The 17,031-nt window shown below is 49.4% G+C and overlaps 1 protein-coding gene across 3 annotated transcripts in view; it reads left to right on the plus strand.

Moving 5' to 3' along the window:
* GPM6B (glycoprotein M6B) overlaps window positions 1–17,031 on the plus strand; it is a 394,200-nt gene that overhangs the window by 228,337 nt on the left and 148,832 nt on the right. The gene's annotated exons all lie outside the window — the stretch shown is intronic.

Genomic DNA, 17,031 nt, shown 5'->3' on the forward strand with positions numbered 1-17,031 from the left:
TTCCCTGGTCCTGCAAGTGCGATGGTTACATCCTCCTTTTACTACCTGAAACTTCTGAGGTGTAGCTTCTTGTTCCTAATTTTCCCTCAAAGAGAGATTGCGGTCATGGCCATAATCCTCTCTGGCCTGACCTATGTGAACAGTCTTTCCATGGAGCACTTGCCAGCCAAGCTCCGGTAGGTATAGAACACAGTCAGCAGGCTTCTGCCACACCTGGGCCCAAGGAATCACCGTGTTCACTGTCATACGGTCTGTACTGCCTTCCCAGCCGCTGATAAGTCTCCATCGATATCCCGTCCATCACCCACCTCCGTTCCACAGGGAACTGCCTGAATTCCTTCGGTGCAAGCTGGTGCGTTGCATCTCCAATCGCATATTGTCCTTCCATCATAAGAGAACACCTGACAGAATCTCCTTTTCTGACTTGACATGAGAATCCTAGAGCTTGCTTCAAACGGACGCACCCACTCGATCCAATGTTACTGGTTTTTACAAAGCCTGAAAACATGGATACCCCTTCCTTCAGCTGTAACAAATGTACCTGTAAATCGACCAGCCTGCAGAGAGCCCCCACAACAAAGCTTCCCAGCCATGCCCTCCTCCGACCTCCCACCGAACCTCTTGAACCCTGCACAAACACCTCACCCTCTCTGCACTACCACTTGCCTCCCTATTCTGCCTTTGTCTGCTATATCTCTCCACCTAGCCCTTTCCGCGAGTACTCCCCTAAAGCATTGCCCTTAAAGTAGAAGGTTGTAGGAGCAATCCTAGACTTTCTCATCTTATTCCAGAACTTAATGAGCAGTTGCCCCTTTCCATTCTCTGGAAAGCTCCAAGACCTGTAGCATTATGCAGTACGCTCCCATGCTCAAATAAATGCTCCATGGCACTTAAGTTGAAAGTGCACAGCAAATGCTGGCCTTCATTTTACTATGCACATAGGCTAACCCTAACACAACATAGTCTTTGGTCACGGCACTCAATTTCAGCACTTCGGGGATCATCTTCGGATATACGTGTCACCTGCAGAGACGTTTTTATGGGAGGGCAAAAGGGGCACTTGCCCAGGGCCCCCACCATGGAGGGGAGGCCCACAAAGCTGCCTGATCTGAAGGAGTAAGATTCATTGTTCACCAGTCCTAAATGGCACACATCAGGATATTTTATGGGGTGCTGCTGAGGGTCTAAACCCATTGCCTTTCTGTTTTGACAAGTGCATTCTGCCTTGATCAATTCATCATGTATTGCTTTCTGTGTTCACTGTGGTATACATAATTTGTGTGTTCCTTATGGCACAACTCTGTAGCATTCTTTCCTTCCTGTGGGAATTATGTTGATCATGTGCAATAGACAACGGTGAAATGCATATTGACAAATTGAGTGCCACAATGGTTCAGAAGTTAGCTCAGTGTGTGAAGCACCCATTGCAGAGCTATGTGTTCATAAGCAAAATTAGAAAATCACATTCCAGCAAGGCTGGCCGATCCTTTCCTACGTCTGAAGTTTATACACCTGCCTGCATATGTACTTGGTTTTGCAGAACAGCATCTGCTATAATCAGCAATGTACCCACACGAGGTAGGGGTTTCTATAAAAATTAACATATCATCCATATGGTGAAGGTCTAGAAATTGGTTTGTTCAGATGGGATGTTGTAAAACCAAGGCAATCGCCTCCAACGATGGCATAAACTGTTAGTCCAAGAGGTGAATAAGTATACAAATTCAAGACTATGGAACGAAAGCGTTCATGCTTGTATCCTAGATTTGCCAGCAGTTGATACAGTGATCCTAGTCAAATCATCTAATAAATATATTACATTACTGTGCTGTCTTCTGTGAGGTTTGCCTTCTCGCATGCTGGTGGCATTGTTTAACCCATTACTTGATCTTTCTTCTTATGCAGACCATTTGGGTGGAAGGGGTGGTAGACAGAAGAGAGCGGACCAGATGTTGCACGCCTCGGGAAAGCATATTTTAAGGTCTGCTCGTTTGACACAAAAAATGGTTTGCTTTTTGGTCGAAGGTTTTATGCACGTTTATAAATGAAAATGTCACAAGCCAATGTTTTGGAAATATTTTAAGCTTCAAATTACAAAAGAAAAAAACCCAGATTAAATTTGTTAAATCACATCGATTGGTATGCTGGTACTAATATACTTCCCTTGATGATGGAGAGTTTGAAGCTATAACCATTCCCATTTAACATAACACCCTTCTATAATATTTTGATAAAAAATGGTCATGTTTGGTAATCGGATTTGTTTACTTTCCAAGTCCGCTTTTATAAAAAAGAGATTGTTTATTTCATGTTAAGAACTGGAAAAGAAAGTGCTCAAATGCAGAAATTGCAGAGTTGTCACAAATCCCATCATCACCCCTTAACCAATATGTGATCCTGGGCATCTCATTTAATCTTGTATTGCCTAACCTCTCAATATTGCCACTCCCTAAACCTTTCAAAATTGTCATCCCTTCAGAGTTATTTCCTTCTCATGGTATGATCTTCATAAAATACTTATTCATGGTTTCACTGGCTATAGGGTTGCCTCCACTTTAATAGTGAGCATATTTATATCACACACCACAGACATTTGTTCCTTTTGATATCTAATGTCAACGCTATTTGAAAACCATATCCCACTTCTAATCTCAGTCTATCTGGATAAAGACACCTTCCTGGTAGCTTCTAATCTGCATCCACTATCCATGCTACACGTAGCTTTCTTTTCCTTCCAGTTGGTCTCCTCTATTCATGCATGAGCGCTTTTGCTTTCTGTGAGGCAACAAATGTGTGTTCTCTTGTCTATTATGGGTTAGATGTACCTTTTACATATAGTCCTGCATTAATACTACAGGCTGCATACTTTCCTGGATGCTATTGATAAAATGTATCCTGTATGTGCTAGATCAGTAACCTCTTCGTAGACTGCTAATGTTGGTCTTCAAATGCTACTTGTTTATCATTCTGATTAGAGCAAGAATGAAGAGGGTAAGGGAACTTAAAGGGAGTAAACGTGCTTATTGCGCTGTGAGACTGCATATCACACCTATAGGTAGTGAGCGCGATGGGTGGAGTGCGGGGGTCGCGAACAGTATTCTTGATCCCTTAATTCCTTTGGTTTGGTGGAGGGGGGCCCCAAAGCTGCCCCTACCCAGGCCCCCAAAGGTGCTTAAAATGGCCCTGGTCACCTGCACTGCTAACCCGCCATGTCTAATGCGCCCTTCCAACAAATGGCAAGTTGGTTTTCTTACTCGTGGAAATGCACTCATGTGTCTTGGTCTCATTCTCAGCCAAGCCCTCACTGGCCAATGAATATGGGGCAAGTGTTTGGGAGGTGAACCTGGCAGGGATCTGGATATGCGCTCCGTGGTACCTGATTCTGCTATTGGCCACCATTATTGCCTGATTAATGCTCGCTGCAGAGGCACTGAACGTTGTAGCTTGAGCCAAATCTCCACCCACACTAAAACCAGTCACATAGGCACCAGCTTTCCCATATAATGTATCGCCAGCTCTTCCCTCTCAGTCAGGTTATTGGGTGCACTTTGTGAATTTATTGCACTATTAATTTCATAGTCATTCGATGGCATCAGTGCTTTAAAAGCACTTGGAGCTGGACAATATAACACTGGAGAAAGAGGCTTCCATTCGTAGGCTTGCCATTCGGATTTAGTGGCGCTCTCTTGAAACTTGCCCTTCAACTCAATCCTAGATGGTATTTGAGCCCTTGTCTTAGATCTCTTGACTCTATGCTTTACTCACAATCAATTGCGAGCAAATCATGGATGCAAATACTATCTTTACTTAATGTTTTTACCTATCTGAAAACCTGCTCTGAGACTTATGATATGATATGATATGATATGGTATTTGTAACGCGCCTATACACAAGTGTTTCAAGGCGCGACGAGGCAGGGAGGGAGGGAAACAAGGGGAAGACAGACAAACGATCCTACTAGGCCAGGTGTCATTCAGATCGCGCAAGTGCAGTGGTAAGGGGAAAAGGAGAAAGTGCAGGGGGAGGAGGTGGGGGGGAAGTGCAATACAAGGTAAGTAGCGTAATAAAATAAAATAAAATAATAAATAATAAATAAAAAGGGCCAGCTGGTGGCAAGTGCGAGGTAAGTGCAGAGCAAGTGCTGGGAAGGGGGGCTGTAGGGATACAGTGACAGTCCCACAGTGCAGGGGGAGCCAGGGAGGCAGTGCAAGAGGAGAGTGGCTGGGCCCTGGACCGAGGTCGCTGAGAGTGGCCCAGATGCAGGTTTAGTGCAGAATTCAGTGGGGAGTTAAGCAGGTTTAGCATGGGAGAGGGAGAGAGAAGGCAGAAGCGAAGAGGAAGGTTTTGAGGTACTTCCGGAACCGGAGATGGTTCTCCTCAAGTTTCAGGGAGGCAGGAAGGCTGTTCCAGAGGGAGGCCCCTGCTGCGGAGAGAGATCTACCCCCAGCTCGTTGCTTCGAGAAGCGGCTGACCATGAGGGAGTTGGAGACGGATGAGCGAAGGGCTCGTGAAGGAAGATATTTAGGAAGAGAGAGTTGAAGGTATTTAGGCCCCAGGCCCCAGAAGGCCTTGTGGACAATGCAGAGGGTTTTGAACTTAATCCTCGCAGCCACTGGGAGCCAGTGAAGAGATTTCAGTCCTGGAGAGATACGGTCCCTGGGCTTGAGGCCAAGGACAAGTCTCGCAGTTCTGTTCTGGATAAGTTGCAGAGGGCGGAGAGTGGAGGCCGGCAGATTAAGATAGAGGCTGTTACAGTAGTCCAGCCTTGAGAGAACCAGGGCTCGGGAGACAGTGAGCTTCTGGGGGAAGGAGAGGAAGGGAAGAATACCTCTGAGGAGGTGCAGCTGGTAGTGTGACTTCTTAGAGACGTCAGATATATGAGGAGAGAAGGAGAGTGTGGAGTCGAAGATGACCCCGAGGTTTTTAGCCTTGCAGGTAGGGGCGGGAAGGGGGCCAAGGGAGGCCGGCCAGAGAGCTGCAGGGAAGGAGGGAGTGGGTGTGCCGATGAGTAGAATCTCGGTCTTACTGGCGTTAAGGCAGAGGTCATTGGCGGCACACCATTCCTGGATAGCAGACAGACAGTCGGAGATGAGGGAAGGAGAGGAGGAGGCCGAGGGTAGCCTGAAAATGAGCTGGGTATCGTCCGCATAGCACTGGAAGTGAGGGCAGAGAGTGGCGATGCGGTGGGCGAGGAGTGCCAGATACTGGTTGAAAAGCCAGGGAGAGAGGTTGGATCCCTGGGGGACACCACAGGTGGAGAAAAAGATGTCAGAGAGGAAGGAGCCCATTTGGACCTGGGAGGGTCGACCGGAAAGGAAAGAGGTCAGCCATGCCAGAGCCTGACCAGTGATACCCAGGTTATCACGGAGACGGTTGAGCAGGATGGCATGGTTGACAGTGTCAAAGGCAGAGGAGAGATCGAGCAGAATGAGAACACAGGGAGTGTTGGAATCGAGGTTCAGGAGCAGGTCCTCACGGATGTTCAGGAGAGCAGTTTCCGTGCTTCTGGCCGCTCTGAAGCCGGATTGATGGTCATGAAGATTACCAACAGATTCAGCATGGAGGTTAAGCTGGGAGATGGCCAGTTTCTCCAGGAGTTTGCCCAGGAAGGGAGTAATGGAGATTGGGCGATAGTTGGCCGGGCAGGAGGGGTCGGAAGAGGGTTTCTTGAGGAGGGGGTGCACAAGGGAGTGCTTGAGGGGGGATGGGAAGACTCCAGAGGCGAATGAGTGGTTGCAAAAGTCAGCCAGGGCAGGAGCCAGGGAGTCGATGTGGTCCTTGATGGTTTTGGAGGAACAGGGGTATTTTAGTAATGCAGGTTTTTAACAATGGATCTTCATTTGAGCATTGTTTCTCAACTGTTAGCACAGGTTCCCATAGTGCCAATTCCATGTGCTCAAAGATAACCGCATCCTCTGTGATGGAGATAGCTTGCATTATTCATATACAGAATGTCTTCAGTGGTGCCCAAAAAGTAATCCTCTAAATCAATTTTACGTTCTGCAAGGGTGTCTAAGAAGGAAATTAAAGGTGGCATGATTTTGGTTATAGACTTTAAGATGAAAAAGGTCCTCACTATCTCTAACTTCTAAGAGAGGTTTCCTTGCCTCAAAACAAATACTAAAAGGGTGTGTCAAAATGTCCGTCAAGGTAAATTCCACCATCCTCTCATAACCTACTTCTATCCTGAACGCCACAATAAAAAAGGTAACCAACAGAAAGTTCCTTCTTTAAGGAGAATGGCTCCCTTCTCCTGCTTCTTGGATGGTTTTTAACATAAATGTTCATTCAAAACAAAACTACCAGGGGGAATGACTCCCTTCCCCTAGTTTGCAGGTTTAAGACAGTCATTATACAGTGTTCTATCCAGGAGAATTCCCTTCTCCTGGTGTGGTTCTGCACAACTTCCAATAAAACCAGGGCTGCTTCTTATCCACTCTTAGTTCAGGACCAAGAGAAGGTCTACCTTCTCTTGGTATGTTTTGGAACAGTTCAACAAACTGGCAGGGGAAATGACTCCCTTCCCCTGGCGCCTCCAGATCAACTCCTATTTCAGGACCAAGAGAATGCCTCCCTTGTCTTGGTCTGCCTTGGCACAGTTCAACACACGGCCAGGGGGATGGACTCCTTCCCCTGGCGTTTCTATCAAAACATCTGATGTGGTACCAGGTACCCACGTGAAGGGACACCTTAGACTGGGTCACAACCAGGAATATTGATATCGGGACAGTTAAAACATCTCCCTGTAGTTGGTCAGGCCACTCGCTTATAGAGTGCAGCGTCCTACCTAGAGGAAAGATTGTTTAAATTATAATCCCCCCCCCCCCCAAGAAATAGATAGCAGAAACTTAAGAGTCTTAAGGCAGAAGAATTTGCTGATTGTTTTGCTCTCCAAATTGGCGGAGATGTATGGCAGGGACATAAAGTCACATTTTAATAGAGTGGCCTCTCTTAAAACAAAAACTGTTCAGGATAAACCAGAAAACCAAAACTGGTTTACGACAAATCTAACCACTCTCAAAAAGTTACAAGAAAAGCTGGGCAAAAAACAAGACTAGTGAAAACAAACCGGCATGGAAGCGACCACAGAAAGAATACAAAACCGATATTTACGAAACAAAAAAAGGGTTTTAGAATAATCAAATGAAGAAGGCTGATAACAATACAAGGAAACGTTTTGATATTTTTAAACCGCTAGAGAAACCCAAGGCCCTGGAGAGGCAGTTTTTGCCAAATAATGAGGATTTCACAAGGGGACAATATGCCTTCAAGGACAAAATGTTGCTAGCACGAAACAATATTAAAAAGAGCCCAAACAATGAGGACCCCCCCTATTAAGGAGGCTAAGGAAACATATGAGGAGCAGGGGGAGGAGCTGCAATGCTTTAATTTTAAGCCAACATCTATCTTGGACATGGAGATGGTGCTAAAAAGCATGTGACCCGCCTCATGTCCTGCTGATTTCCTGACATCAAAAATAATCCTACGGAACATCAAAATCTTTGCCCCATTCCTTAGGCGATTTGGCCACTCATCATTTATTTACAATCTATTGCCTAAAGAGATCAAAGATGTGGTGGTAACACCTCTTGTTAAGAAGCCAGGGCTGAATCCAAAAGTCCCCTCTGATTTGAGACTGATTGTTAACACCCCATTCCTACTTAAAATGGTAGACAACATAGTGGCTACACAAATGTAGGACCATCTTAAAATATCAGAATATCTGCATGCAAAACAGTCAGGGTTCAAGCGGAAACATGGGATAGAAACCACACTCCTGGTTCTGCAAACACTGATGTTGGGTACTATTGAGGAAAGTAAAGCCGGGATGCTAATCCTCTTGGATTTATCAGCAGCATTCAATTTACTTCCCCACAGATGCCTACAACAACAATTGTCAGATACAGGAAACTTGTCCAGAAATGCCATTTAATGGCTGTAATCATTTGAGTGACACAACTGCAAGGATTGGCTGGGGGGCCGCTACCTCAGAACCAATTCAAATAGAATATGGTGTACCGCAGGTTACGTGCTTGTCACCCGCGCTATCTATATATAGCCACTATGTGACCAGATGGAACAGATGGGCCCTCTTTACCAATTACACAGATGACATCCAACTGGTGATGGACCTTAGTGGATCATATGAAAAACACACAGAAATCTGAATTACATATATGGCTCAATTAAGAATTGGATGCAGAACACCTGTATGTGCCTGAACAGTTCAAAAACTGAGTTTATGGTATTTGGCTCAGCACAGGACCGGGCTAAATTGGAGCCAGAATATGTTGTGTCAGAGAAAACTCAATCCCTGTGTCAGATAAAGTCAAAACTTTAGGGATCCACATGGACTCTTCGGTAGGTGCCACAGCCTACATTGATGGTGTTTGTGAAGAACTCACATTATTATCTTAGTCGTACGGCAAGTTCAGCCATTGCTGACGCGTAGAAACTGCAAAACACTAGTAAGAGTTTTTATAATGCCAGCTGGACTACTGCAATGCCATGTTGGTAGGGACTAACAAAGAATGTCTACAGAGACTACAAGTAGTGCAAAATGATGCCATAAGAAATGTATGTAACATCTCAAGAAGAGATCACATCACAAAGGCACGAAAGTAACGGCACCGGCTCCCTGTGACTGCTAGGGTACATTTCAAAGTCCTTGCACAAACCCACAAATGTATTTACGGGGAAGCCCCGAGATAGTTGAAGCAAAGGCTAGCCCAACAGAAAACAGGCAGATCATTACGCTCCAGTACCACACAATGCCTCTGTCCCAAGGGTAAAAAGAACACGGGGAAATGGAAGATAAATTCCTATTCTAGCGACAAAGAGGTGGAATGAATTGCTGGTAAAATTAAGGCAGAATAGAAAACGGGACACTTTCAAGAAACAGTTTAAAACCCTGCTATTTAAATAAGCTGCTGGCTATTTGCTTACCAGCTACGTGTTTGTCCCATCTCAGAAATGTCCACGTGTCTGTGTGGCGCCCTGATCACCATGGGCTATGCCGCGGAATAAAAAAATAAATAAAATAAAGAATGACTGATGTTGCTTGATGCACTCTTACTCAGTGCTTCCAGCTTGATATACATTTTGCTATTGTGACTTGCTTTCAACAATGTCCCAAATCTTGTTAGGATCCCAGATCCTTCCCTTATAACTAATGGACATATTTATCTCTGCCACTATAGTGTGGAAGAATTTCTTTCTGTTGGGGTGCCAGACCTTTCTAGTCTTCCCCACAGTTATGGTGGACAGGATCCAGACCCTTCCATGGTGGCCAGTGGGCTTCTCCTCCCCACTGCAGTTGGGGGCAGGATCCCAGGTCCTTCCCTGGTGGCCAGTGGTCTTCTCCTCCCCACTGCGGGTGTGGACAGGGTCCCAGACCTTTCCCTGCCACTGTCAGAAGAGTGGCACCCTCTTGTATTTGCTTTGTGCTGGTTTGGGTCCAGACACTTATCTTGCTTGGGTTTCAAACCCTTGTCTCTCTCCCTCTTGTGCTAGGCCCATTTGGTTAACTCTACTGCCATGAAAGAGATTACTTGTATCGTTATTTTCAGTTAACTTGTATTAATTCACAACTTTATACCCCTACCAGTTCCCATGTTGCACACAAAACCAACACTGGCTCCAGGATGCTCTGCCAGTTCATCCTGGAGTTGTGCTTCATTTGGGAGCATTGCATGAGTGTTCTACATCTCCATTGCTCTCGCTCAATGTGTCTCATTCCCGTTCTCTGGACAGGCTGTGTAGCCGCTATTGCAGGACAGCATGGTCCACCTTCCAGAGGTCACGCTACCGCTGGCCAGCCTCCAGCCACATTCCCAACCAGCTCCACACCACTGAATAAAGGATTCTTGCTACCTGCTTCCCATCCCTACCACATGACGGCCTTCAGCTTCTCCAGAGCGTTCTCAGTGTCTCCTCTGCTTTTCCTGGGCTGGACTGTCTTCCGTGCTGCTCTTTCGAGGGGATTGGGTCCTCCGACGTATTCCATATCTATGACATGTAATCACCACAGCTGTGCTGCTTCGGAAACTTTTTTCGGCGTCTGCGTCCTGCGTCGATGACGTCGATGCGCCGTCGTCGAGGGCCTCCTCCGACGTCATCCGATGTGATAAGTAGGACGCACGACGCCCGTAGCCTCAGTTCCGTTTTTTCCGCGAACGTGTTGCTTCGTGATTCTCGGTTCACGCCTCGACTCTTTGGAGTTCTGTTCTTCTCGGTTCTTCGAACCTGTTCGTTTTGTGACAAATCCTTCGTGTGAAGATGTCTTCTACTTAGTCTTTGACCCCGCGTCCGGGTTTCAAGAAGTGCGGGGAGTGTGGGTCCAAGATGTCGGTGACGGACTCGCACGATGCCTGCCTCTGGTGCCTCGGGGAGGCCCACGACACGGATGACTGTATCGACTGCCAGTCGCTCACGTCCAAAGCCTTACGCGAACGTAAGAAGAAGTTGTCGGTAGGTCGGGTGTCCAAGCCCAGGAAGTCGAAGTCTGCGGGGCTTTCGACGGATGATTCGAGGGGTGACTCTCCGCGTCATCGTCGGAAGTCTCGTGGGTCTCCTTCTAGGAGTCGGTCTCGCCACTCCTCAGCCTCTTCGAGGCGTTCTCGGAAGCGCCGACACCGGTCGTCTTCCAGGTCCTCCTCGGAGGACTCTGCCCGGCACGTCGCTTACCCCTCCAGCCGTGCAACGCCGGAGGAATGGGCTTCCTTCGGGAAGAAAATGCTGGCGATTCTTGAGTCGCAGGGTACTGCGCCGTCCGCGCCCCCGAGTGGGGTCGGTCGTGTGAGGTCGAGAGACACCGCTCGCATGAGTGGTCGTCACGGGAGAGGTCCCGTTCGGACAAGGAGACTCGTTCTCGCCGTACCCGTTCCAGGTCCCGGTCCTCGACGCGTTCGAGACCGTGTGCACCTGTGAAGTCTTCGAGGAAGACATCGACGTCTGGGGCGTCGACAGGCTTTCTCGAGGCTCCGGCTTCGAGGACGTCGTCGAGGCCGTCGACGCTCGGGTCGTCGAGGGACACGCTCGGGGCTCCGGCCTCGAGGGCTGTGTCGACGCCGCCGATGCTGGAGGCACTGCGTCTGACGTCGACGCCGATTTCCTCGGCGCCGATCCTCTCGGCGCCGATGCCGGTTCTCTCGACGCCGGCGCCGATTCGCTCGACGCCATCGACGCCTTTCGTGTCGGAGGTACCCCGTGGCACGGGAGAACCCCCTAGGAAGGCTCTGGTTAAGAGCAAGCACTCTCGGGTGCCTTCTTTTCGCCACCTGGACTATATTTCAGAGGCGGATGAGGATTCTGATGGCCTGGTTCCTAGTCGGGTTCCTGATGTAATTGTCTCGGGCCATAGTCAGTTTGACGAATTGAGACAGTCACTGCATGATGCCAGTGGACTGGACACCTCTCCGGAGGTGGAGTTTGGTAGGCCTGAGCCTGGCTCTCATGCCGATTCCTCGTACCGGCGCCTTATGGCTAGGGTTTCTGAGTACTTGGGATGGTCTGCTCCCCCAGGGGAGTTTGTGCAGGATGATCTGAAGGACATCCTTGATGTTGGTCCCCCAACTGACCCGGTACTGCCGTTCCATATGGCTTTACAGAGAAGGGTGGCGGCGGCTTGGACTGCTCCTGAGAGTCTCCCGGCGGTGGGCAGATCCTTGTCGCGAAAATACCGTCCAGCCAGTAGCGACCCCTGCTACTTGACCAGGCACCCCACTCCGGAGAGTTTGGTGGTGCAGGCGGCCACGGCCCCGGCAAAGCAGGCGTCGTACCCTACCATCCCTCCTGATAGGGACGACAAACGTTTTGATGGCTGGGCGAAGAAAGTGTTTTCTTCTGGTGGTATGGCGCTTCAGGCGGCCAACTCCATTTGTGCCTTGTCTCGTTTCACTCACACTCTGTGGAACTGTGTTGCGTTGGCGGCTGAACATATTCCCGAAGGGGACGAACGGGATGGTTTCCTTGCTATGGTCCAGGATGGTAAGGATGCCATGTGTGAATCCGTTCAGTCGGGTTTGGATTTAGCTGAATGCGTCAGTAGGTCCATGGCGGCGAGCACCGTGATATGCAGGTTTGCGTGGTTGCGGAAGTCGGGATTTGCTCCTGATGTGCAGTCCCGGCTCCTCAACATGCCCTTTGACGGTGAACACCTTTTTGGCAGCAAGGCTGACGAGAGCCTTGAGAGGTTGCAGACCTCAAAAGCTGCAGCGAAGTCGTTGGGCGCTGCAGTTCGCCAACCTCCGCCTTTTCGTCCTAGGGGACAGCAGTGGAGGGGTGGTTCCTTTCGCTATTACTCATCCTTCAGTAAAGCGAGAGGAGCTGGCAGTCAAAGTGGCCACCGCAGGGGTACCAGAGGTGGACGACAGGGTACCCGTGGTGCCAAGGCCGCTCGGGCAGTTGCCTCTTTGCCCTCAGGTAACGCCGCAGCCGCTCCCACTCAGTCGTGAGGCCATGTCCCATGGTTCGCCGGTTGGGGGAAGGCTGGCGCAGCATCTTGTAGAGTGGCAAGCCATTACTTCAGATGTGTGGGTTCTGGAGATCATAACCCACGGCTACTGTCTTCCCTTTCGGCACAGGCCTCGCGACAATCCACCGGGGAACCTCTCTTTGCAGTGTCCGGATCCGCTACTTGCGCAGGAAATTCAAGCCCTGCTGGAGAAAGGCGCCATAGAACTGGTGCCTGTGGCGGAGAGGAACAAGGGATGGTATTCCCCTTATTTTTTGGTTTCGAAGAAAGACGGGGGATTGAGACCCATTATGGACTTGCGCGGTTTGAACAAACTCCTCAAGAAGGACAAGTTCAAGATGGTTACTCTCTCTCAAGTCCTCCAGGCCCTTCAGCTTCAGGACTGGTTGGTGTCACTCGACCTCAAGGATGCTTACTTCCATGTGCCGATCCATCCCAAGCACAAGAAGTACCTGAGGTTCGCGGTTGGCGACTCGCACTTTCAGTTTCGGGTCCTGCCGTTCGGATTGACCTCCGCCCCGAGGGTTTTCACCAAGCTCATGGTGGTGGTGGCAGCGCATCTCAGGCAAGGGGGGATTCACGTCTACCCCTACCTGGACGATTGGTTGATCAGGGGGAGCTCTCCCGAGCAAGTCCTGGATCATCTGTCCGTCACCTGCCACTCCCTTCACAGGCTGGGCTTCTCCCTCAATTTAAAGAAGTCCCATTTGACGCCAACACAGCGACTCCAGTACATCGGAGCAGTGCTCGACACTTCCCTGGGGCAGTGTTTTCCTCCCCAGGTGAGGGCTCTTCACATTCAGCAGATGGTGCACAAGTTTCAGCATGCCCAGACGCTCCCTGCGTTCGAGTTCTTGAGGTTGCTCGGCCTCATGGCATCCTGCATTCTTCTGGTGCCAGAGGCTCGCCTGCGGATGAGATCTTTGCAGTGGGCACTCAAGACGCAATGGTCGCAGTCCTCCGGCAGGATGTCGGACCCGGTTCAGGTGCCGCCCTCGGTCGCCCGGGATCTTCTGTGGTGGGCCGTCGAAGGCAACTTGATGAGGGGGGCTCCGTTTTGGCTTCCCTGGCCGGAGGTGACGATCGTGACGGATGCATCCCTCACGGGATGGGGAGCTCATGCCAACGGGCTGACAGTCAGCGGTCGTTGGTCTCCGTCGGAGTCCAGACTCCATATCAATCTTTTGGAGCTGAGGGCCATCAGGCTAGCCCTGAAGGCTTTTCTGCCGACTGTGCGAGGAAAGAGTGTCCTGATCCTGACGGACAATATAGTGGCCATGCACTACCTCAACAAAAAAGGGGGGGCAGGGTCACTTCCTCTGTGCAGGGAGGCGATGCAGCTCGAGTTCTGGGCCATCCAGCGGGAAGTTTCGATCTCGGCAGTTCATCTGGCCGGAGACGAGAACGTGACGGCGGACGCTCTGAGCAGGCAGAGCGCAATCTCTCACGAGTGGGAGGTGGCTCAGGAGATTCTCCTGGAGATCTTCGCCCTTTGGGGGACCCCTCAAGTGGATCTCTTCGCCTCCAGTGTCAACCGGAAGTGCGAAAGGTTTTGCTCGCGGGAATTTCCTCCAAAAGGAGCCTTAGGAGACGCGTTCGTGGTGGAGTGGTCATTCCCGCTGCTGTACGCGTTTCCTCCAGTCCCCGTCATCCCGCAAGCGCTGCGGAGGTTACGGAAGTTCGGTTCCCGGATGATCCTCATTGCCCTGGCGTGGGCTCGGAGGACGTGGTACCTGGACCTTCTCGACTTATCCATCTGCCCTCCACGTCGTCTTCCCTACCGAGACGATCTGCTCTCACGGGAGGGGGGTCAGGTTCTCCATCCAGAGGTCAGATCCCTCAACCTTCACGCTTGGCTTCTGAAAGGTTGAGGTATAAGGATTGGGACCTCCCTGAGGACGTGATGGAGGTGTTGCTTTCGGCCCGAAGGCCAGCAACAAAGTCTCTGTACCGTTGCCGTTGGCGTAAGTTCTGCGACTGGTGCAGAGTTCAGAATGTGGATCCTTTTGCATGTGACATCCCCATGGTTCTGTCCTTTTTACTTTCTTTGGCCCACAGGGGCTTGCAAGTGGGTACCGTTAAAGGTTATCTGGCGGCGCTGTCCATCTTTAAGCGCTCGTCTGAAGAGTGTTCTTACTTTAAAATCCCTTTGATTTCACAGTTTCTGAAAGGGCTCACTAATGTGTTCCCTCCGTCACCTTTCCTGGTGCCCGGTTGGGATTTAAACCTTGTTCTTAAGTTTCTTATGGGTGCTCCGTTTGAGCCTTTACATTCTTGCCCTTTGAGGCTGTTAACTCTGAAAACTGTGTTTTTAGTTGCGGTTACTTCCGCTCGCAGAGTGAGTGAGTTACAGGCACTTTCTGTTAAGCCTCCCTTCACTGTATTTCACAAGGACAGGGTTGTCCTTAGAGTTCGTCCTTCTTTTCTTCCGAAGGTAGTGACGGAATTTCATTTGGCCCAGAAGGTTGTTCTTCCGGCATTCTATCCTCCTCCGCATCCTGGTAAGGAAGAGGAGAGGCTCCATAGGCTTGATCCTAGGAGGGCTTTAAGCTTTTATGTTTCACGCATGTCCCGGGTCAGAGTGGACGATCAACTCTTTATTGGTTACGCTGGAAAGCGTTTGGGGCAAGCTGTGACGAAACAGACTGTCTCGCTGGATTATTTTGGCCATCTCGGAGTGCTACCGCTTGGCGGGTAAGGACCCACCGGCTGGCTTGCGGGCCCATTCTACCAGGGGTATGGCTGCGTCTACTGCCCTGCAGAGGGGTGTTCCTATTCGCAACATCTGTGATGCAGCCACCTGGGCTTCAGTACATACATTTGTACGTCACTATTCCCTCGATTCCATCCGAGCACAGGATCTGGCCTTTGGCAAGGCGGTCCTTTGCTCTGCTATTTGATTGGCTATTCTAAATCTTGATTCTAAATTCTTTCCCTCCTCCTTGCTCTGGTACTGCTTTGGGAGTCTGTCATAGATATGGAATACGTCGGAGGACCCAATCCCCTCGAAGAACAAGTTACTTTCTTACCTGGTAACGTTCTTTCGATGGGATGGTCCGACGACGTATTCCATATCGCTCCCGCCCTGCCTTCCCCGCTGCAGAATTTCTTTTGCGATTGCAGCTTACGTTCCGCAAGGCTTTGTGTCTGACTGGCAGTTGACTAGTGTCACACGTTCTGGGGGAAAAAACTACAACTGAGGCTACGGGCGTCGTGCGTCCTACTTATCACATCGGATGACGTTGGACGTCGGAGGAGGCCCTCGACGACGGCGCATCGACGTCATCGACGCAGGACGCAGACGCCGAAAAAAGTTTCCGAAGCAGCACAGCTGTGGTGATTACATGTCATAGATATGGAATACGTCGTCGGACCATCCCATCGAAAGAACGTTACCAGGTAAGAAAGTAACTTGTTCTTCTCAGCTCGCCACCATCAAGAGCTGTGCATTCTCTCACTGAGTCCTTTGTCTATTTTTATGTTGCTTAGTTGAAGGCTCATCACCCCCCCTAGAACAGCCCCTGTTGGGCACTACGACATTTCTTACAGTTCCATGGACCACTCTTCATGGCTCCTTGGGGCCACCTGTTCTCATTCCTTGCATTGGTAGTAATCTTTGTGTCTCAGACGATTTGGTGAAACTGACGTGATGTTGCATTAGCACATGGATGTATCAGTCGGATGATGTGTGTGAAAGGGTAATCAAGGGTTGGGTAGCGGCCTCACCTCCCTAGCCTCATGTGAAGGGGCTCCCCCCCCTGGGGAGAAGTGACGAATTTAGTGAATCGTCACAATTATTCCAATATTTTTCACGTTGATCTTAACTAGCCCTAGAGCAATGCTGAAGATTCATTAATACCGTATTTATCCATTAAACTTCCTCATTTAGGTCTTCATCATGCGTAGTTTGGGGAAAAACCTTGGATTTGATCATTTTCTTCCCCATCGCAGTGCCTTTGCAATTCTCCTTGGGTGTTAGATTATACCGATCAATTAGTTATTTCTTTGTGTGATTCCTTCATGTTAGATCTGTCTCTTACTCCTGTACACCACATTTTAAAATAATTTCTCCTGTCATTTTGGGGAAAGTTCTCTTTTTCATACGTTGACCTATTTCTTCCTCTATTGCTATACATAACTGAACCTCCAATTATCTACCACTTGCTTCCTTGCTTCCCAGGTAGCAGATGCACTACATTCTGTGCAATTATTTCATATCTAATCCTGTCCTTCAGCTCCCTGGTTTACTTGCCAGTTGAGGATGGAAAACAACTCATTAGATGTACTGAAGGACATAGTGCAGTTCACAAAGCCCATCTTTATTTGTCCTCCTTTCGTCTCTCTGGAGGTCCTATAAAGCTCGATGAATCCAGGTAAAAGATACACTTAACAGGTTCTTACTAATACCTGTCCTGTTGTCAGAATGGCTAAACCCACCAAGGCTGTCCGTAACCCTTGCTGTGGTTTATTTACAGGCAGTGGTGACTGATTAACCCCATTCTGTTTGCCTATTATTATTGATGGTGCTGTGATGGGGTTTGGTTGGGGAGATTCC

This window comes from Ambystoma mexicanum, chromosome 7q (genome assembly GCF_040938575.1).
Source record: "Ambystoma mexicanum isolate Mex_15411 chromosome 7q, UKY_AmexF1_1, whole genome shotgun sequence".
NCBI classification, from domain to species: Eukaryota; Metazoa; Chordata; class Amphibia; order Caudata; family Ambystomatidae; genus Ambystoma; species Ambystoma mexicanum.